Source organism: Terrapene carolina, unplaced genomic scaffold (assembly GCF_002925995.2).
Source record: "Terrapene carolina triunguis isolate 2854851 unplaced genomic scaffold, T_m_triunguis-2.0 Scaffold89, whole genome shotgun sequence".
Lineage (NCBI taxonomy): Eukaryota > Metazoa > Chordata > Testudines > Emydidae > Terrapene > Terrapene triunguis.
In genome coordinates, this window is record NW_020664440.1 from 20,122,052 (window position 1) to 20,145,059 (window position 23,008).

Here is a 23,008-nt window from a genome sequence, read left to right on the forward strand (position 1 = left end):
TGTCTGTTCTGTTCATTCCCTCTGAAGCATCTGGCACTGGCCACTGTCAGAAGACAGGATACTGGGCTAGATGGACTGTTAGTCTGAAATGATAGGCTTTGGCTCATTGACCCTGGCCATTCTTATGTTCTTAACCACTAGGACCCTCTTCCCAGCCTGGAGCCAGCTTCCTCCCCCGCTCCCCACCGACTCTCAGAAGCTCCCCTTGCTCCCTATGCAGAGAACCACCCCAACCTCCCCCTCTGCCCTGACTCTCCCAGTTCCCCATGCTTAGGATGGTGCTTAGTACATTTAGGTTTCAATAAGTACCTCCATTCCCCCATTCAAAGCGAGCTTCAGCTGCCTCTGGTTTTATGGGGTGGGCCTGCACTGTCTTCTCTGTCTATCACCAAGACAATCTGCCTATCACTAGAACCAGTGCCACGTGACAAGTCCAGGCTGGCCCAGCTCACAAAATGCATGGTGATGAGCTGCAATGAAATTGCTGAGGCCAGAAGGAGGATGAGAGTACGCCATGCCCTACTTTGCTGTTCTGTTGGTGAATACAAACAGGCCTCGTGAGGACAGCCACACGGTTCACTGCAGTTAAGTGATGTGTGAGGCTGGGTTTATACTAATCCCACTAAAATGCTATCGCCCTCCAGTGCTCGGGTGAGAGGTGAGTGCGTAGGAGGTGCTTTCTGCACATTAACACCACCAGGACAGTCTGGCTGACCGTGTCACCTGTGACAATTTGTGAGCTCTTTAGGGCAGGAGCTGACTTTTTCATTCCGTCTGTACAGCGCCTAGCACAATGGAGCCCTGACTCCTGATCCAGGCACTCAGGCAATACAAATTACCACCACGACAGCTCCGGCTCTTAGCTGTCAGCAGCTGCCCAGAATCAAAGCATGAGAGAAAGGAACTGCTGAGGAGATGGAGTTATGTCAAATGCATTTTCCCATGAACACTTTCTCTGCCAGAGGTTGGTGCCCTGACTCCCTCTGTGGAAAATGCGATGAACTGGCACAGTCTGGAGCTGAGGTTTGTCACTCCTCTGTCCCTCTGGGTGTTCAGCACTTTGCAGGCTTGAGCCCTCACCACTTGGTTACTCATAATGACAGTTGTGGATATGTGTGCTGCTCAGGAAGCCATGGAAGAGGATGGCTCATAACGAGGAAGGAATTAAAGGGGTGATTATATATGAAACACTTTTCTCTTCACACAGGGAAGCTGCTCGCTGATTGCTTTTGGCTACATTCAGAGGTTACATCAGATCATTTGATTTTATGGTCATGATGACCACTTCTCAGTGCCCTGATAAGAGCGGGGGAGAGAGAGGATGAGACAGGATTACAACCCACATCAGAGGCTTCACAGAAATGCCCAGCCTGCCTGTGGGACATTTATTCCCCGCTGTGAAAATGACTAGACCTGGATGACATTTCTACTGTCCCAGTTTCTCATTGCTAACAATGGCTGAACCCCAGGGTCCATCTTTCCCTCGGGAGCCTGCCAAATAGCTCTTATCCCTTTCCCTTTACTGAATAGCTAGGTTTTCCTTTGAACTCTGTCACCTTTATGGACAGATGTCACGACGGGTGCAAAGAACCCAGTCAAATCTGCCTTGTGCAGCTCCACAGCTCAGTAATCTGGGAGATATCAGGCGGATTATTAATGCAAATGCCATTTTGTCGGCCAAGAATGGGATGGAGAAGTATGGCGAGGTGAACAGGGACTTCTGGGGGCATGTGGTGCAGGAAAACAGTCCCTGGTAAAGAGCTGAGTCATTTCTGCAGATTGTGACACAGCCGATGCTATGAGAATAGATACTCCCTGGGTTCTACATCCCGAGACTTTTGCCAGTTACCCCATTCTTCTTTACCACTAAGCAATTTAAGCAGGTCCTCTGAACCAACCTAGAAAGCACACAAAGAGCTGGGTGCCATGGAAAACACCCAGTCATCCGGGTCCTTCCCCAAGAAAAGAATAACATGCACCTTCTTCAAAGGAATATTGTCCTTCATGCTGTGTATCTGGTTCCTCACCTACCACTGAATCCTGTATATTAAGCTCCCCATCATGCTCATTGGGGGTTGATGCATTGTCTACTGACTCGCTGCAAAGATTGTAGCTTTCAAGAACCCAAAAGGCCTTCAGGGTGTTGTTCTTTTCATGTGCACAAACCTCACTGCATTGCTTTCTTTAGGAGCTGATATGGGGCTGATGAATCCCTACCCCGAGTTTCAGGACATAATGATTTACAGGTCTTTACATTGTCTTACCCACAGACTTCTTTTTACATCCCATATTTCTTCAGAGTAAGTAGACTTTGCTTTTGAATGATGTGAATATGTTAGCATGAGCATGACAGGAATTTATGATGTGTGAATTGCCTGCCCATCCCCTAGGACTCATGAAAATATTACACTGCATGAGGCTATCAGGCTGGAGCAATGTTTGCAGGCAAAGCCCAACCAAAATGGCTTTCTGGTGACTGGAGATATTTATGCATTTGCCAACATTTTAGTCTAAAAATAAGGAGAGTTACTGCAGTGTGTGGAAGTGAGGAAGGAACTGTAAACTAAACATGGCCATCAATCTGACTGCCTGCTGGGCCTGCCCTGGGGGGAGGAGAGCGGCAGTCAGATCTTAGCGATGACTCTTCGCAGGCAGTGCCTCTATGGGAACCCTGCACAAGTGGCAGCTCTGCAAACTGCTCTAGCTGCCCCACCCATTCCCTGCAAGCTCCACTTCCAGGCCTCTGTCTTCACCAGGAGGGCTTTGTGACACAACAGTCCTTTGTGCGACTGTGGTGAGAATGTCCAAACCCTCAAACACAGTGCCCCAAATATGGATTCCAAGGTGAATTGGATGATATCCACAACCCCGCAGAGGAGGCCTTGAAATGGCTTATGGACTGTCACGAGCTCCACTCACTTCAAGTGGTGCCTCCTACTGGCTGCTCTAGGGATTAGCGCCTTTCAGTCTGAGGCCCTCTTCTGCTTCTTGCTACACACCCTGCTGCTGCTCTCTCTCTCTCTCTCTCTCTCTGTGGCTCCTCTCTTGTGCCAGGCACTGCAGCCTCCTCTTTGTGCTTTGGCCCTCTGGCCAGGTCACTATCCATGTTTCCCCTTTCCCAGGTACCCAGGTCTCTCCTGACAAATGAGCTCAGGCTGTCTTCCTGCTCAGTACCCCGCCGGTGCCACTTCCTCAGCAGCTGGTAGGGGAAGGCAGCCCCCTACTCCAGGTTCCAGCCCAGAAGCCCTGTAATTAGCAGCCAAGGTCTGCACTATCCATTTCCTTGCTGTTTTTCCCTTGAGCCTTTCCTGCCTTTTGACTCCCCCAAGCTTTGCCAGACCAAACTCCTTCCTCTTAGGGAGTAATGTGGACGTCCCTCTATAGTCCCAAACACACCTCCCTTTATCCAGGGAGTAACTGCAGACTACTCCTCTGCAGGCCCCTCTACTATCAGTCCCCGGCTTTATAGGAGCCCCACCTCTTCCCACACAGGTGGGCTTCCCCTAATTAGGTTTTCCTCGCAGCCTTAATTCTCCCAGCCTGCCACCTAATAGGTGAATTGGCCCATCTGGCCTCCATTAACCCCTTCGGGGTGAGTGTGGGGTGAACACCCCCTCACATGGACCTACAACTGCCTCCATAGAATGCTGCTCTGCAGATGACACGAGGTGACATGACAGATGAACCCGATCTCTACGCGAGCGCTTATGCTATGGCTAGAACCAATGCGGCTGCAGCAGTGCTGGGAAACATGCAGTTTTGTGGTGCAGTGGTTTTCAACCTGTAGTCTACCGACTATGTCTAAGATTTCCAAAGGGGTCTGTACCACCATTCAAAAATGTGCAGGGGTCCACAAATGAAAAAAGATTGAAAATCACTGTTCTGGCATAAGCACTGTCTAGAGGTGAGGGAGGAGTTCAGTCACTGTGGGACAATCAATCTTTGGTGTTTCTGCTGAGATTAGGGACCCGCTGGGGCAGTGGCATTTGTGATGTGGACAGTGGACATGTGGACAGATGCCACCAGCTTTCGAAGGACCACCACATAGCTGTAAGAGATAATGTCTGTCAGTCAGAGTCTGAACCAGATTTGACCTCCCATAGCCACAGATCCTATTATTAACTCATTAGCGATCCTGTTTGATTAGGCTGCTTTGCTTCCACATATTACTTCTGCCCATTAGCCTTTTCTCTCTCCCTTCCTTCTTATCTTCCCTCCTCTTCTCTTCCTTTACTGGTGCTTTGCCTCTCACTGCAGGTAGGGAAATGAAACTAGCTTGAACTTTTGCCTTTCAGTTCCTTGCATCACTTCCCCACTCTGCTCCATCCAGCTTTTGAACCTCTTCCACTCTATAGGCATTTTGTAGAAGGCACTTCAGGCACATATGGGTTTGGAGCACTTCCTTGTTGATTGGTGAATAGCTAATTACAATCTCTAGGGTGGAATGCAGCTGCCTTTCATCGCCACATGATTTAGGACAGGAAGTGAAGAAATTCTCATCACTGGGATTCACATCTTGACTGTTGTGAACAATATCATGGGACATTTAATAAACGTGAAGTGGAGATCCTGAAGATGATAACTTCGCAGCTTCTCTATGAGCCACGCTGGGGAATTGGTTTAGTGCCAACACAGAAGGAGGAATCCCCCCCAACAAGTCTCATTAGGAATAAATAGGGCTGGTTGGAGACCATCAACATTTTGACTTAAAAAAAAAGGCAAAAGAATTCCATGACATTTTTCATTTTTTTTTTTTTAGCAGCAAGCAATTTGCACAATGAATTAACCCTTTTTGTGTGCGTGCCTGAAAATTATTTCTAAACCAGCTTTGGCTTTTACAAATTCATGCATTAATTGTAATTGGTGGATGAACATTTTATGTAAGCATATTTCAGCCTATGGGTACTTCACATACTATTTGTGTAGGCTATGTCTGTTCATGGTGTGCAATTGGTCCTCTAAAATCACATGGTATTGTTTCTGGCTGGAGGACAGTAACTTTATTGACACGGTTTGGACACTTCAGATGCAAGTAGAAGACAGGGAATACCCGTGTTCATGCCCGAATACCTATGCTCGGTTCCCTTAATTTAAATGTTCTCAGGAAAAAGAACAAAAACAGACAGGAACGTGGTTGATTCAACACCCTCTTGAGAACTGAAACATTCACTGCTTTGCAATATTTGTCCAGCACTAGACCCCACCCCTTTTCCAGTAACACTGCAAGCAACCCTGGGAGATCTCCTATCTGGGTATTGATCCAGATAGATCCTGTTTGAGAATTGTGAGCTCTGGTGGAGATCATGGTACAAAATCACATGGCTGCAGGCTTCGTACTAGCAGCAACAGTGCAGCCCCTCCTAGAGGCTGAGAAGATACTTCTGGTAACAAATGGTGTCTAAGTGAAATGGAGCAACACTAAAAGTTTTTTTTCCCCCCTCAATTGGGATCCATGTCATGTAGCAGTGATAGACAGTCAGTTCAGCTGTTAAACTGCCCCTCACATCCTTTCCTCCCACCCCTCTGTCTGAAATCAACCAGCTGTGTACGGAGGATACAAACAACAACCTGAGCAAGAGAAAGACAGGAAAGGAAGGGAGGCACTCTGGGACTTGGTGCATGCAGTTGCCACATGAGATCTGAAGTGTGCCAGCTGTTGGGACCCACCTCCACAATCTGCTGGCAAGATCGGCACTGCAGCCGACTTCTTCCTTTCTTTCTTTCTCCAAAGTTGTGAAACCTGTTATTAATGGTGTTTGTGCAGATCTGACTGCCAGCGCAATTACTGACACCCACCCTCTCTCCACTGCACACGAGGGAATGCGGGGCACGCCAACTGCAAGTGCATGTCCCCAGAGTGCAACAAACAATTATTTTCGACACCAGGCTTCCAAAGACAGAGTGTGAGTGAGAATATACTGGAAACTTGTACAGCATTGAACACCTTATCTCTATATACCATAGCCAGAGTGCATAGTAAAGCCCTGATCCATAGAGTATATACCAGTGCTAGCCAAGAGCAGGTGAGCACAAAAACTGCACTTGTGGCCATCCATGTGATTGTGGGTGCAAATAGGGTAGATACTGGCTTTCTCCCCTCCCACTTTCAGAGACTGCCCATAATCTATTTTAGGTACTTCTATATCCCCCTGGCTATAGTAGCTGAATGCATCTTTAAAATATTTGCCCTCACAATGCCCAAGTCACACAGGAAGTCCATGGCAAAGTAGGAAATTGACTCCAGGTCTCCCAAGACCCAGCCCTGCTCTCTAACTGCCGGACCATCCTCCCTCTCTACAAGGACAACACATAAGGACACACCTAAAGTCATGGAGACACAAGTCCAGCTCAACACAGAGGCCCATGCAATAGGAAAGAAACAAAAAAAACGGCTCTATGGATAGAGGAATTTTTACTTTCAGGTAGTGCTGGTTAAAGGTCCTGGATTGCTGGTCCTGGAGACTGACTCAAACATTTATCCCCAGAGCAGGTACATCACAGGTATCATCACTGTAAGCTTCTTAAATACATCACAGACCATCAATTTGCCAACCCACTTGCAGCCCAATCAGCACACAGATGTAGTCCATGTGACATCCTCAGGATCATACAGGTAGCATATATATTGTGTGGATGCGGCCCACATAACACAAAGAGAGCTACATACGCAGCCCACAATGGTAAATAGGTTGAGAACCACTGAACTGGAGGAATCTTTCTATGGATAAATGGATAGTTTGATCTCTCTGGACATTCAGTCCTTGAATCCTTACTAGCCCAGGAGCTAGGGTGACCAGATGTCCCGATTTTATAGGGACAGTCCCGATATTTGGGGCTTTGTCTTATATAGGCACCTATTACCCCACACCCCCGTCCCGATTTTTCACACTTGCTGTCTGGTCACCCCTACCAGGAGCCGATCCAATGATCATGTCCCTGGTTTTTGTGCTGTAAAAAGCTGTGAACTGGGAACTGGACTTCACTCACGTCCCACAGGCCAACAAAGAGGGCTGCCTAGACCCCCTGGTATATGGTCAACACTTCCTTCTATTCCTCTCTCGTACAATATTCTATGCTGGGTGAGCAATGTTTCTCATGAGTGATTTCTAATCAGCTGCCAAATTCAAATTGGACCTTTTCATTTCACTGCTGCATATCGTACCAGATGCAATGACAATCATTTGCTTGCCGGGAAGAGGGAACGTGACTGGCAATGAAAGGGAACTGCCCCGGCCAACCATTCACTGTGACTGGGAAGGAAATAGACAGTAAGAGCACTGCCATCACTGGTGGAAGGAAACTGTTTGGAGCGTAGGGTTCTTGCAGCTCTCTCTGCTGGTTGCAGAGACACAGGATGTTACAATTTGGGCATCGGTTGTCTCCTGAAGTGTCTGGAGAGAAAGTTTCTAACAAACCCAGGTCTTTCACTCTGAATTAATTTTCTTGCATTTCCTTGTCATTCCACGCCCTGCATCCACAGTATATTACATTTCTCTAGTTTTGTTTGCATTGAATAATGCCTTGGCCAGGGGATCAGTAACAGATGCTGCGGAGAGCTTTTACTCTGTTCAAAGTCTGCTAAAACCATGACAAAATTGCAACCAATGCAATAGTGGGGGGAGCAGTCCCCCCTATAATTTCTGCATGCCAGGGGCTTGCTCCTCCCACTCTGAAGCTGGTATTTTCCTTTCTGCAGTAGGGATGTATATCAAAGATCCATGATGACTGCTGCAGCATAACCAACCCTTGCCCATCACCTGCCCAAGGAATGTGTCTGAAAACCTCCCCCGTGAATATGAAGGTTCTTGGTATGTGCTTAACATTTCAGCCTCCTGCAAAGAACCAAACTACATTCAGATTCCTCTTGTGCAGAGGGACTGGAAACCTCCCCTCCCCTCTGGAGGTTGCTGCTTCTCATTCGTACTTCTGGCTTCCTGGATCTAATCTGAACTCTTCTGTGGAGCACTAATGTTATGGAAAATCAGTCGTAATAGACGAGAGCCATTATTGTTCTTCAGGTCAAGCAATCAATGCAGTTATTTCCTTCCACTCTAATGCCATTATTTGGCTGTAATCATTTCCAGTTGAGTTTGCATGAGAATCAAGTCGAAACTACTCCTGGTTACATTCACCTGGAAAATTTTCAAGACTCTCTTCTAGAAAATCAAGTCTTCCTTCCTATGAGCGTTAATTAGCTGGGGTCAGGATGGTTAGGCTCTGTTATTTAGTGTAGATTTCTCAGCTTCCAGAGATGCATCTGAGGGAGGGTGTAACTCATTGCATAAGGCTCTGTGATGGAGGGCTATTATGGCATTGGTTCACGCCTTACAAGTGTGTCATGGGCTTCTTTGTTATTGTTGAACAGTAATGATATAGAAGGAGAGCCCCCTCCCTTGGTTATCGAGTTACATCAGCCCTCAGCTACCTTTGAGATTAAAGAAACACAGAACATTCACTAGAGAGCAAACCCCAAAACACTACCAGATTTCTTCACTAAATCCCACTGTTTTAATAGCATTTGCTTTGTTTTGATTGACATCCTAGGCTGCTGGTCCATGCTGTACCCGCTGCACTGTGGCATAGTGCATGAAAGTTCTTTGCAGGCCTGTCACATTCCGGTAGAAGGTCAGAATTTCAAAGTGAACATCACCTGGGGCTGGATGAAGGGCATCATTGGTAGTGCATTTTGCCCCATGTCCCTGGTACATTTGGCAGCAATGTACCAGGTAATATGCATAATATATACTGAGTTTGAAAACCAGAAAGATAATTCAGGCAGGCTACCTGTGTCCCACTGGTGCAACAGGATCTTTAGCATGGAAGCAGATTTTGAAATAGCTAATATCTGTAGAAGGAGCAACTCTGACCTAATTGTTTAAATCAGCTCAGAGATTTACTCCAACTGCCTCTTTGGAAGCAGCAGCAGCTTCAATAAAGCTATTGTTTGTGGAGACAGATTTGGCTTGGCTTCTGTGTGCCTGTTAGAAAGCGCCTTCTGTATCAGGACGGTGGTGTCCAAGAGCAGAGGGACTGGCGGAGCAGAAAATCTGAGGCACAGTCAAAGAAGCATGGGGTTGACTTTGCTAACCAGGTTTCCCTTGTGCTTAGCGACAGCTCTGGTGGGCCCCTGGGAGTTTTCAGTAGTTGGGAGCCTTGTTCCTTGGCAGGAACATAATGTTGGCTGTTTAGCATGCTGCTGAACCTGTAATCTACAGCCAAGGGATGGCAGATACTGTAGCCAAGTGAACAGCAGGCTTGGAAGGGGGTTGTTTTGGAGGGTGGATTTTCTTTGCCTTTTTCAAAATGGCATCCTGCAGCCAGGCCATATGATTCAGGACTTGAATCAGGAGATGGGCTCACCACGGATGTGCCAACTCCAAGGCTCTGGGTGCATAAAAAATATGTACCATGTACAATGGGACTTCTGTTGTGTAGGGAGAAACTTCTGGTTTTGTATCAATCCTGTAAGCTCATTAATGTGAAAAGACCCATAGTATTGAACCATGCATTGTGACGACAGGTGCTGTGCAAGCTTCCCAATCACAGCTCTGCCCGGGCACCTCAGTCCTGGCATATAGCACCCTCTGCTATTCTCAGTACTCTGTCCTGGCTCCCACATAACTCCTAATGACCCTCCATTCTGATCTGCAACCCAAGCCATTAGCCACAGCAAAGTGTCTTGAGTAGTCTACTGGGACAGGACCTGAGTGTGCTGAGAGGCATGTAAATAAGTCAGTGAGTGAATAAAACGTGGGCTGTTTGCTCGTAAGTGAGCTGAATGGATTTGGGAGGGTCCTGCTTTTCAGGGTCATTAGGGTGTATATATAATGTATATGTATATATATAATAGATAATGTGTATATATAATGTTTACAAAGGCTGGATATGCCCCCCGAGTGCTGGATGCATGTGCAATTGCCCGCCTAAACATGACTGCACATGTAAATTAATTAACGGTGCCTGCAAATGTCAGTTATGTGTCCAGTCTGCCATTTAGGTGTGCAATTAGCCCGAAGCCAGAGGTAGGGGTGGGTGGGGCGCACCCCTGTGCAGGGCCCACTCAAGGTATAGCAAATGGTGCTGGATTGGCAGCCCTGGAGAGTAAAGCCCTCTAGGAAGAGAAGGTGCAGAGACAATGCAAGCCTCCCCCCACTCGTACAGTATTGTACCTCACTCAGTCCTGTCCTGGAGCTACTATCTCTAGCACTGACAGCAGCTCAAGCGCCATGACCTGATCAGTCCTTGACTTCTTTAGGGTACTAGCTAGGCTGCCAGGCAGCATGTTGGTGGCTATTGTGATGTGGGCAACTTCCCTCTAGGACTCTGTTTCCCATAGGCCAATAAACAGCTGCAAAGGGAGTTGTGCCAGCTTACAGCAGAGCTGAATTTGTCCCTTAGTCATTATTGACTTATATGGACCTAACCAATGACTTAGAAATGAAAGGCTCTTCAGCTACCCAGCCCTGCCTTTCCCCCTCAATAAAATCTTTCTCGCGTGCACACACACACACATACACACACACACCACTTTAATGCTTAACACCATTCAATAGCAGAGGCTGCAGCACAGATGTTACCCTCTGACTGCTCCTAACTAGCGCCTCCAAATATCTACCGTGAGGGTTTATTCCAGGGGCACCAGCTCTACCAGCAGTAAGGAAGGTGCATGGAACCAGAGTGGGAAAGATTTGGAGTGCGGCAATAAAGTTACATGTTTCTACAGCAGTTCAGCCATCTGGAAATGTTTTTTTTAAGATGCTGACAAACATTTCGCTCTAATAGAGCTTGTTCCCCAGTGTACTTTTTTTTTCAACATTATTATTATGCACTGGAAGGGGCTTGAGGGAAACAGCAGTTTTGCAAAGCAGAAAGTAACAAACCCTTCATGAGCCGGGCGATGACTTTCCATAAGGACCTCCAGGAAGCCCTTCATTTAGATTTATGAAAGGACGGTTTATTTATTATGTAACCGACATATGAGTTTAATAATATATACAAGAGGTAAATGGAGTTGCTTTGGAATTTAACTGGCCCATAAATAGAGATTGGCACCACCATTCATTCATTAATGGAGTGAGGGAAATGCAAGGTATTCCAATTAACATTTCATAAACTGGCTGTAGCCTGTTCGTTATGAACCAGCATGTGTCATTTTCTTTTTAGAAATTAAATGATGCCTAATTCCCTTACCGTGATGGAGCTGTCTCCTTTGATAGCATTCAAAATTCCTAAAGAGGCCTTATTCGAAAGGTATAGAGGTTGGGGTTGTTGTTTTTTTATTTAATTAAAAAGCATTTTACAGTCTGTGTGGGCTTGCTTACCCAACATCGAGTTAAATATCCATTAGCTAGATATATCTTACTTAACCACAGCAACTGGCCTGGTACCAGATGAGTTTGATATTTATTTAACAAATAGTGCTGTCTCTGTAGATCTAAAGTCGAGGCTTATTTGAAATACTTAAAGTGTACCCATTACTGTTTGCCCTCAGTGAAAATCCAAGTTCTGGTTACGTCCCCGCGCGCTAGGATTAGAACTGTCACAATATTTATTTAACAGGATGAGGAATGCTAAGCCATGCTGCAAACATTGCTGTGCCAATATGAAGAGGAACTTACTGTTTTTAAAGTGTTTCTCTCGCTGTACATGATTTCTCTCTCTCCCTTCCTCATCCTCTCGTATTCTTCCTACCACTGTACCCTCCCCCCGCCCCATTTTTCTCTCTCTCACTGAACAGTAGGGCTTGCGTGTCCGCCTTCATCTAGAAGATGATCCTGGGGGGGAAATGTGCTACATGCAGTACTTTTAAGTGGGCCAGGCAACCCGCATGATTCTCCTCAGTGCTGGTCCCAGCAACTAGTGGGGAAAGGAGACAGGGATGCCGCTTGCCCGCAGAAAGACATTTGTGTTGATGAGGAAACTGTTGCAGCAGCAGAGGCATAGATGGCACAGAGTGGCTACCCTGGCTGCTAAGATGGCGGTACCAATAGGGCACCAGTGGAGAGCCACAGGAGGGGGAGGGTCAAGGTTGTTGCTCCCTGGAAAAGTGATAATGCCGCCATGCTGCAGCCTGTAGTCCCTGTCCATGGATGCTCTTACTGTGCATTGCAATCCAGATAGGTTGAGTTGTGCTGGAAGAGGCATATGGAGCCAAATGAGCCCTGCTGCCGTCTGTTGTTGTCATACCATAGCTTCGTCCTGTGCTGGCTAATGCCCTCACTGACTACATTCCCTGCACAAGCTCTTTCCCAATCGGTGTGCTGGGGTATTCCCCTCTGCAGAGTTACTCAGCGTGTGCACAAGCTGGATAAACAGGCTGTGCTTTTGAGCCAGCTGTTACTGGGTGTCCATTGCAGCATCTCTTATTTCTCCTCCGGTGACTGCCTGAAACAGGGCTCTCTACCAGTCACAGACTGATCTTTGTCCCAGCACCATACACCTGTTCCCTTTACTTGGCCAATAGACATCACCCCACCATTGCACCCTTCTTGGATCCCCTTTCACCCTAGACCCACAGTAAAAGGTCAATGCAAGCTTTGGCTTTTTCCTTCCATTTTGGTGAAGCTCAGCTCAACAGAGTCCAGCAGAGGGGAACGCACAGCATAGGCTCATTTGTCTTGGCCATGACTTTGCCATTCATCAGATCCACTTTTCCACAGGAACTGCTTACCTTTGTGTGGCGGCACAACATTGAGGAGGATGTTGCATTGTGGTCACTGAAATCATGAAAGCCCAGTCACTTTGGTGTGCATTGCACCTTTTCCATGCTATGTGGGGAGCACAGAGGGTGGTCACGCCATAGATGTCAGCAATAGGATAACCTACTAGAGTCATCTAGTCCCGTGGTTCTCAAACTAGGGCCACCTCTTGTTCAGGGAAAGCCCCTGGCGGGCCGGGCCGGTTTGTTTACCTGTCGCGTCCGCAGGTTCGGCCGATCGCAGCTCCTACTGGCCGCAGTTTGCCGCTCCAGGCCAATGGGGGCTGCAGGAAGCAGCGCGGGCCAAGGGATGTGCTGGCTGCCCTTCCTGCAGCCCCCATTGGCCTGGAGCGGCGAACCACAGCCAGTGGGAATCGCGATCGGCCAAACGTGCGGACGCGGCAGGTAAACAAACTGGCCCGGCCTGCCAGGGGCTTTCCCTGAGCAAACGGCGGCCCTAGTTTGAGAACCACTGATCTAGTCAATACCCCTTTTCCCCATCTGCCCTCTCTCTCTTGGAGACACAAAATGGAGATCTTGTCTTTTGTTCAGCTATTGGCCATTTGTGAAACCTCCTGGATTTCTGGGGACGGACATGGAGAGAAAGGGAGAGGCACAAGGTTAGAAAAGTCTCTGTACAGAGGCCAATGCAAAGAAAAAAAAGGGAGAAGCAGAGTTCTGAATCAAAAGGCAGAGAGGATATTAGCTATTTCAAAATCTGCTTCCATGCTAGAAGATCCTGTTGTCTCTGAGTCCTATAACAGTCAATTATTATTGCAGCCACAGAAAAGAAAACCTGATAAAATAAGGCTTGGATGGACAGTGGATTGAAATAGAGCTTGGACAGGGGTTGTAGCCAGAGAGAGATTAGAGGCCATAAATATTTCAAAAGGAAAGGACCAAGATACGGTCATATCTCACTGCAGTGCCACCCTTTATAAACCGCCAGAGATCCTGATTCACATCTCACTGTTCATGGGCATGTTAAGAAAAGCTGCACAATTCAGATGCACAGAACAAGTGAACAAAGACCCTTTTCCTTTAATGTTACTGCCGCTTTCAGGAACAGTGGTTTCTTCAAGGCCTCCCATAGAAGCTGCTGCATCTATTAAGATATTCCTCATATCTTGTGCTAAGTCCACCGTGTTGAAGTTAACTTGTGCTTTTTCATCAACAATGCAATGTCCCTTATACCAATTTTATTTTACCTTGCCCAGGAGATGAAGGCAATTTATAAATTTAATGAGCACAATCTGGCTGGGATCCAAACTCAGGAAGGTAATGTTTAAAAGGGAATTGCTTGAGACCTTAATATCTGGCATATAGCATGCCAGTTTCCCTTCCAATCTGTGTAATGAAGAGCAGCAGCAAAGTACTGATTTAGTGTACTTCAGTAATGTTGTCTAAGACTCTGGATGACCTGTAGACACAGGATTATGGGGATCCCAAGCCATGATTGAGATCAAATCGCAAGAGAGCTCTGGCTAGAGTATGTCTTTTCTTTGTCCTTTTGTCCAGGAATTTGGAACAATAATGATGGAAGTCATGAGTGGGTGGCAACAACGTGAGATTTCTTCAGGCCGTGCTAGATGGATGGGGCTATTAATGGTGGATTTCACAGCCATCTCTGTAACTCACTGGAAATCCACTTCTAGGATTGCAGTGAGGTTTCAGAAAGACCTTAGCTCCATTCCAGTTGAACTGAGCTGATCAGAGTCCAACTCATTGGGAGTCATTTCTATGAGCCCTCCCAGCTGGACCTAATTCTGCAAGGAGCGAGTGGCAAAAAAATGACACAACTAAATAAAATCCTACAGTTGATGGCATTAATCAAATGGACACCCAGAAGTGGGGAACCTCTGACTTACTTTATGATACATGGCTGTGCCTCAGTTTATAGGATCTGTAAAGTGGAGATAACAACATGGACCTACGTCACAGGGAGAGAATACATTTGAGACTTAATGAAGAGTCACTGTGTAAATGAAATTGGTAAGTGTATGTGTACATAGATGCCATGGGTACATGTTTAAGCTCTGGATATGGAGAGGGAGAGTGATGGGGTGTTCACCCCACACCAGCAAAGATGAGGTTAAGGTGGCAAGAGAGGCCGATTAGCCTTAGGCTGCACCTGCTGGGGAGCTAAGGGGCAATGAGACTGATTGAGAAGGCTGCTCACCAGGGCAGGAACAGACAGGGCTTCTATAAAGCCTAGGAGTTGAGGAAGGGGCTGCAGGGAGGTGAACCTGTAGTCACACTCCCTGGTACAGGGCAGAGTAGGAGCTGAGAAAGGCAGGTGAGGAAGAAGTCCAGGGAAGGCGCAGTAAGGTCTGAAAGGGATAGACCTGAACTGCTGGGTTGAGGGTCCCTGGATTGGAACCTGGTAGAGGGCAGGCCTGGGTTCCCCTTCCTACCACTGTGGGAATGGTGCAGTCAGCACCATGGAGATGGAGACTGCCTGAGATTTTGGGGAAGGAGTCTCTGAGAAGGCGCTGGAAGGGGAGGACGATAGTGATTTGGCCAGAAGGCTAAGCCATGAAGAAGAGGAACTGCAGCTACAGACTTGCAGGACAGCGGCTGCAGAACGAGTGTGCCTGGGGCAACAGGCTGAACAATCGCCAGGTGGGGCATAGCCAGTGGTGAGTTAATTCTCCAGATGGACCACAAGGAGGTGCCACCGAGCAGTGAGTAGATGACGCCGTTACAGAGAGACAAAGCTATGCAGCTGTATATGTAATGGGATAGATATCTAACCCGAGATCAAGATATACGCATTCAGCAGAGTAATATGTGTCACAGTCCATATTTCATAAAATACAGTAGTAGCCGGAATGTGATCAATTCAGTGGCTCAGATTATGTAGATTATGTCTGCTGTAGATTCTACTTGCCTGCCAATTTCAAGATTTAATGGAGTCACTGTCCCTTTTAAAAAAGGGGCGTGGGGTGTAATGATCCTTGGTGATAAACACTCCAGCCTGAAACCTGCATGGTGTATAAGGCCACACACACACACACAAACGTTCTTACAGCTAATTTTCTTGTTGATGGGAGGCATAATAGTGGATGAAATGGTTCATTTGAGGTTTCCTCTCTATAGATAAAGGAAACAGTACGGGAAGATTATACCTTTAAAATTCCTGCTTGGGAGGGATTTATATTGCTCCCCTCTCTACACAGCCATGGGAAAGGTGGACCAACAGCCTTCTTAGATAACTTTGCGAGGGACTTCATCTCAGTCATGGGACACAACCATGATGCTGGTGGAGAGCACTGTATGATTTAGGTGGCTTAATCTCTAAGCCATGCTCAGCCAATGTATGCCAAAGACCTTGTTGCCTTAGCATTTCCTAGGGATATTAGAAACAGAAAACCATGAAAGCCTCTGGAATAGACTGTGGATCCAATATCCAGGAAGATGAAACCCCCTCTGTGGTGTACCTTCCCAATTGTGCAATGCAGCATGTCAGATGAGTTCCTTCCTGATGCCTCAGGTGATCAACTAATGCCCCAAAGAAAATGAATTTGATTTGATTAGCCTTACTACATACATACAAATATTACTGGTTATCCAACTCATTTTTAAACTCAGACACCGCACATGGCTGTCTAACGTCCTACAGAAGGGAGTCCCAGTTTGGCATTTCCCTTTACATGTTCTACATTTACGAACGATTCGTTTCAATGAGACGCCCTTTGCTGTCCTAGGAAGCAGGATGGTGTAGAGAAGATGCCCATCTTGTGTAAGTGCAACTGTGCCACATTTGACATAGAACGTCCTCCCAAATAGACTGGACATTTCTCAGATAGCCCCTTTGGTTTGTATTGCTTTGTTGGTCCAGGTCTAGCTCCACTGGTCACGTGACAATTCAGAGATTTAGGTTTTGATCTCTAGCTCCATTCCAAACTCTCAGGCCAATATGAGATACCAGGTGTTCAGTCTTGGGGGTGGGGGTTTCTGCATCACACTCTGGACACACCCCACCCAGCATATGCATGAAACAACATCAATGGAATCCAGACTGAGTAGTGTCCAGCTGTCCTCCAGTGGAAGGATGATTGCTGTGTCATGGGGCTTTTAAAGTAGAAAAAGTGGATGGGGGGAGAGAGAGATTTTGATGGTTTGAAATACAGCTTAGAAGATTTTTCCCTCCATTAGAAAAAAAAAAAAAATTTGTAGGCCAAGCCCACCCAATTGTTAGAAGACAATTAAGTTGGGTTAAGGCAAGTTTTTGCTGTATTGTTAACATTATTTCCACTGGAGTTGCATGCATTGCTTGCTGGTTATTGAGCAAATGATCTGAGTCATTAACTACTGAGGGAGCTCAGCGGATATGTTGCTACCGTATAGCCTGTGGAATTCTGCTTTGTCTTGACAAAAGTCAGTCCCGTCTGAGAATAGAATGTTCTGAGTTTTTTGGCACCACGCACCATTTAGTGTCATGGAAACTAGAGAGGGAAAGGACCCATTGGAACAGCTGCTCCTTTGCCCCACGCACACCAGAGAAGCTGGAAGAAGGTTCCAATTGATGCAGAGGGTAGCCTACTTTCATTTACATTTGCCTCTTAGTTGTTTTTCGTACTACTCTCCTTTCATCCAAGTCAGACCAATATAGACTCATAGACTATCAGGGTTGGAAGGGACCTCAGGAGGTCATCTAGTCCAACCCCCTGCTCAAAGCAGGACCAATCCCCAGACAGATTTTTGCCCCAGATCCCTAAATGGCCCCCTCAAGGATTGAACTCACAACCCTGGGTTCTCATCTAGGCTCAGTGGGCCAAATTCAGAGGTGACCTGGCCAGGCTGAATGTTCAGTAAGTGAGAGTGGGTCTAAATAAAGTCTCACTAAGACAAAGGGAGTGTTTGGGGGGGACTGGAAGAAGGGGCAAGTACAACAATTTAGATGCCTTCTAGACTTATTTGGATTCACATATTAATTTGCTTACAGGTCTTTCTCCTCTAATTTCTATGAATTTGTCATTTGTTCCACAGTCTAGTGGACATCAGTGTGAGGAGGACCAATTTCCCCGAGTCTCAACCTAAAATTGTCTTTTGCTCAGTCTCACTGCCTTTCTCCTAATTTATCCCAACAGGGGTATGTACTCCCAGCCGCATCCTTGTCAGAGGCAAACAGGGATGTTGGACTTCATTGCTGTAGGAAAGGGGAAGGAGATTTTTCCTATTGTAGTTTATCCAAACCCAGAGAAAGAGCTTAGGCCCTGGCTTGTGCAAAGCCCTGATGTATGCAAATCCCTTTTCTGCTCCTGTGGACCTCTTCTATGGTTTTCTTTTCTCCTTTTAATTCCAGATTTGAAAATAAAATGCAAGTTGACTGCATGGGGATCTCTCATGTGTGCAACTTCCCATTGTGGCAAATTGAAACTGTCGATGCAAACAGCTTGGATTTATTTATATATTTAAGGGGGGGGGGAACCAGATCCAAGCAAAAAGGGATTTGAATCTCAAATACTGCTCGCTGGCCCATATTATCAAAAGCCCTCCAGCCCCGTCCATGGCTGTTTCTTGCCTGTTTAAAAACAACAGGCAGGAAATCAAAAACCTTTTTTTTTTTTCCAAACACCAAGTGTTGTCGAGTTCTGCAGCTGCCGTCAGCCAACCAGAGTCTAGTGCTGAGGCTGATACAATTAATACTTGGTGCTTGAAAACATTAATGTAGCTATTTATATAAATTAGTAACCCGAAGCCCAGGCGGTAGCATTATTACAGCATTACTAATTAAATCACAATAAGCTTAGTTTGCAGTAGTATTAATTATGAACCTGACAGAGTGATACTGGAGATCTGATTGGTCCACTGCCAGTCATTACCCGGTCGGTAATGAACCAGGCAGGCAATGAAAATCAAAGCAGCCTCTCTGACAGAGCCTTTATGGCTTCCCAGGCAGAAGGACAACAATTCCAGCAGCAAACGCATAAAGACCCTTGATCAAAATAACACTAAGGTTTGTACGGCATTAATTGTAGCTGAAAGACACAGAGTTTGTGAGTGCTCAATCTACCACTGGGGTTTGCCAAAGGGATTTCCTCCTGGAACCCTGACTTCTATTAGATTCTCAGGTAGCAGAAGTGGCTTGTGCCACTGTTTTCCACCTGTGGTTAGCTAGGCTGTGGGCCGCCTTTGCTCGGGCAGTCTTCCTTGTAGTGTCACAAGCCTCTGTCCACTCTCATGGCTACTGAAATGCAGTCCTACTGCATTAGGGAACCTCAGTGGGGTAGTTATTACAGTTGGCTCTGGTCTACACTAGGGGGAGGGATCGATTTAAGTTACGCAACTTCAGCTACGTGAATAACATACCTGAAGTCGACAAACTTAGATCGACTTACCGTGGTGTCTTCACCGCGGTGAGTCAACTGCTGCCGCTCCCCCATCGACTCTGCTTGCGCCTCTCGCGGCGCTGGAGTACAGGAGTCGACGGGAGAGGGCTCGGGGGTCGATTTATCGTGTCTAGACTAGACACGATAAATCGATCCCTGCTGGATCGATCCAGTTGGGTTTTGTTCAGGGAAGGGTATTGTTCATGGTATCTACTGAGGGCAGCTCCATGCTAATTTGTAACAGGCTCTTACATTGAGCTGGTCAAAAATCTTCTGCCAAAACAGTTTCCTGTTGGAAAATGCTGATTCGATTAAACCAAAATGTTTTGCAGGAACATACTGATTTCATCAAAGTTTTAATGGGAAATTATCAAAATGTTTTGTTTCAACTTTATCCCTTTTAAATGAATATAATATAATGTTAAAGTCAAAATTATATTTTCAGTAAAATCAAAAGGTACTATTTCCAGAATATTTTGTTCTGCAAAAAATTCTCAGAGTTCAACTTTTCTTCCTGATTTGGGACAAAACCAAATTTTGAAATCTCGGAATTCCCCATAAGATGGAAATTCTGCTTCCCAGCTAGTTCAGTGCTAGCACAGTGCTCAGAGGCTGCAGAGAAGGTACCTAGTTGGCTTTAGCCATTCAGGGATGTGGAACATCAAGCTCTGTGAAGCACATTTGCATTAATACAGAAGTAACTGCAACAAGAGATGTGAACTTACACTTCCATGAATCAGTCACCATCTCTGCCCAAGATAGGAAGCAACGGGATTGTGCCCAGAACCACGGGCTCAACTGGGAGATTCCTGGGTTTGAACCATTGCAGACTTACTTTGCTAAGGTGTCCAGTGTAGACCTCTTCTAGCAGCAGCCCTCTCTCCTGCTTTACAAAAGCAAGAGCTTCTGAGTGAGTATCCCATAAAGTGGAACAAGAGTACACTTAATGACAGCCTATGAATGTTTCATTAAGCAAGAAGGTATATGATGGGACCAATACTTAGCATAGTCTGCTCCTGTGTTCCTTCCTCTTGTATTTCTCTATGTACCTACACCGATGAGCATACCATGGAAACTCAAGCAAGAAAGAGAAAAATCCTCCACTTCCCCATTGATCCAGCACCCGGGTTCTATGTCACAAAATGTTTAGTGCTCACTAATATATAAAACCAGTCTAAGTCTTCACTCACAAAAGGTGAGACCCAGATGAAAATGAACTTGATGTGATCCTACTGGAGTAGGGGGGAGCTCAGTTTTATTTCTATATAGGTCAAGAACAGGGCAGCAGTTGACATCAAAGCAGAGGGAGGAAGAGTCTTGGGAAGAGCCAATAGAGCAACATAACCTCTGTGCCACTTGATCTCAACAGCAGGAGCAAGGCCCTATGTAGTCAGTGATCTTCAGCCATGGAATTTGTTGTGGATCTTCCCCCCTTCCCCCACAGCAGAATTGTCACAGCATATGTGTAACTCTCCTTAACTTCAATGGGGGTCTTTGTCTCCTCCAGGGGGGAGAATAGGGCCCCATGTTTCTAGCCTGCATGGCTGTGGAGATAACTTAGCAAAGACGACTGAATATAAACCAAAGCAAAGTTGTCCCCTGCACCTGCAGGCATCCTGAAACAATAGGTCTGAGAGGTGTCATCTGCCCTGCTCATCTCAATGAGGAGCTCATTCTGAAACCAAGATGACAATAGGAGTACTTGTGGCACCTTAGAGACTAACAAATTTATTGTAGCATAAGCTTTTGTGGGCTACAGCTCACTTCAGTACTAACTATTTCACTGCTGGTCATTTTAGTAGAAGCCTCCAGCAAATGCCCTCCCACACTACCCTAGCTCCTGCTGTCCTCTGCTCACCTGCTGAATCTGGCAGCCTCCCCGCAACATCTTCCACACAGATCTGCACCATCAGTACAGAAATCTGGAGCGTATCAAAAACAGGGAGCAAAGTCAAATAAATTGAATTTAACATGACACCTAATAACACAAGGAACACTGTATGGGTCGCATTATCCAAGGTTATAACTAATTCATTAAACATCTCACCTGTTTTTAGAATGTAAATGAAGCTGTCACTGTCTATTCCAGTCAGCTGCACCAGAGTGCTGCAGAATCCAGCAACCCTGCCGTGCAGAATATCCGGGGAAAGAACCTCAGCTGGCGTAAATCAGTGCAGTCACTGATTCCAAGCAGAGCCACCTGAAGTTCTGACCTTTTACATCCAGCTTGTCACAGAGCTCAGGGAGCCTTGACTCTAAGGGGTCTGGCTGCCCTTGGAGCTGGGGGCGTGAGTCCCAGCTTGCAGAGGCGTCCCCATGCTAGCGCTGCTCAATCTAGCCTGCTGACAAAAGTAGTGTAGGTGCAGTAGCACAGGCAAGGGCAGCACAAGCTAGATGTCCCAAGTACAAACTCATCTGGTCCCCATGGGTATGCACTTGGGGCAGCTACAGTTCCAGTTTTAACTCCCTCGCTGGAACAGAGCTAGTGTGGGTTCACCTGCATGCTGGAATCACCCCGCCCCCCAGTTCCAAGTGTAGATGTAGCCTTTGGCTATATAAGTTCTGTATGTGCTACAGTTAGGTACTGTGAAAAAGGGACACAATGTCCACTTTTCAGGTGTAAGTTATTGATGTGGCATGGGTCAGCCGCTGCCGCTGTTACACTTAGGGCTGGTCTATACTTAGCCGCTAGTTCGGCGGCTGGAAATTGAACTTCCTGGTTTGATTTATCGTGTCTGGTCTGGACGCGATAAATCGAACCAGGAAGTGCTCGCCGTCGACTGCGGTACTCCAGCTCAACGAGAGTACCGCGGAGTCGACGGGGGAGCCTGCCTGAGCGTGTGGACCGCGTCTGAACCGCGGTAAGTTCGAAGTAAGGTATGTCGACTTCAGCTACGTTATTCACGTAGCTGAAGTTGCGTACCTTACTTCGACTTGGGGGGTTAGTGTAGACCAGGCCTTAGTCTTCCACATTCTCTTTCTTAGCACATGAGCAAGTTTTAAAACATGGAAGAAATCGAGTGATGTTAGACGCTGTTGTTTCTCTGGGGGAGCTGTGGCAAGCAGCATGGGAGTACAGCCTCTTCCTTAATCTCGCTAGCTAGAATCAATTCTCGAGGCAGAGCTGCTCCCTGCAAATGGTGTATTCGTGTTTGGGCTGATATCTCTGAAAGAAGAAAGTGTCTGCATGCTGTGTGTGACCACTTGTGTTCCAGGACTGGTGTATAGAGCGTAAATAAAACAGGTTACACTAAGAATATATCCAGACTCCCTGTCACTGATTTCTCCTCCAATGGGAAGTTGACTTACAAGACCTTAACAGACACTACCACAACAGGATTTTAATGTAATTTTTGGTGTTGCAATAATGTCCAAGAATAGGAAGGAAGCCATGGGAGGTGGAAGGTGGGTCCCACGACAGGAAAATAGGGAGGCAGAAAGGGGAGAACAGAAGCTGAGTGAGGAGAAAGAAGAAACGAACCGAGGCAGTGGTAACACAAAGCGCATACTGCCTCAGCTCAACACGCAGTGTTTCCTGACAGTACCAGCTCTATTTGCAATGATGTTATAAATTGTAATCCACGTGGGTGGATAAAAAGCCCCTTTGCAGCATGTTTTGCCAGGCTCAGGCTGCAGCATGGCCCAGAGCCAGAGCTGCTGGAGATGTGAGGAGCTGGCTGAAGACACTGGCAGGCATTTTAAGGCAGCAAAGATTGAAAGCAAATAATAATAGGCCGCCCAGGGGCTCTGTTAAGTTTGAGTGGGAAAGGACGGTGAGAAGACCCTGAAGGGGATACCTGCACTGGCAGCTCATCAGGTGGGATCAAAAAAAGGGAACAGGTGTCTGCAGGGACCTTTGCTCATCTAAAACCAGGCTGTGAGCTAGTGACGTCCAAGTAAACTGGTGGGTGGGTAGGCTAGCATCAAGAGTCCGGGGGAGAGTAGGGATAGGCTCACATACAAGCCAAAGATGAGA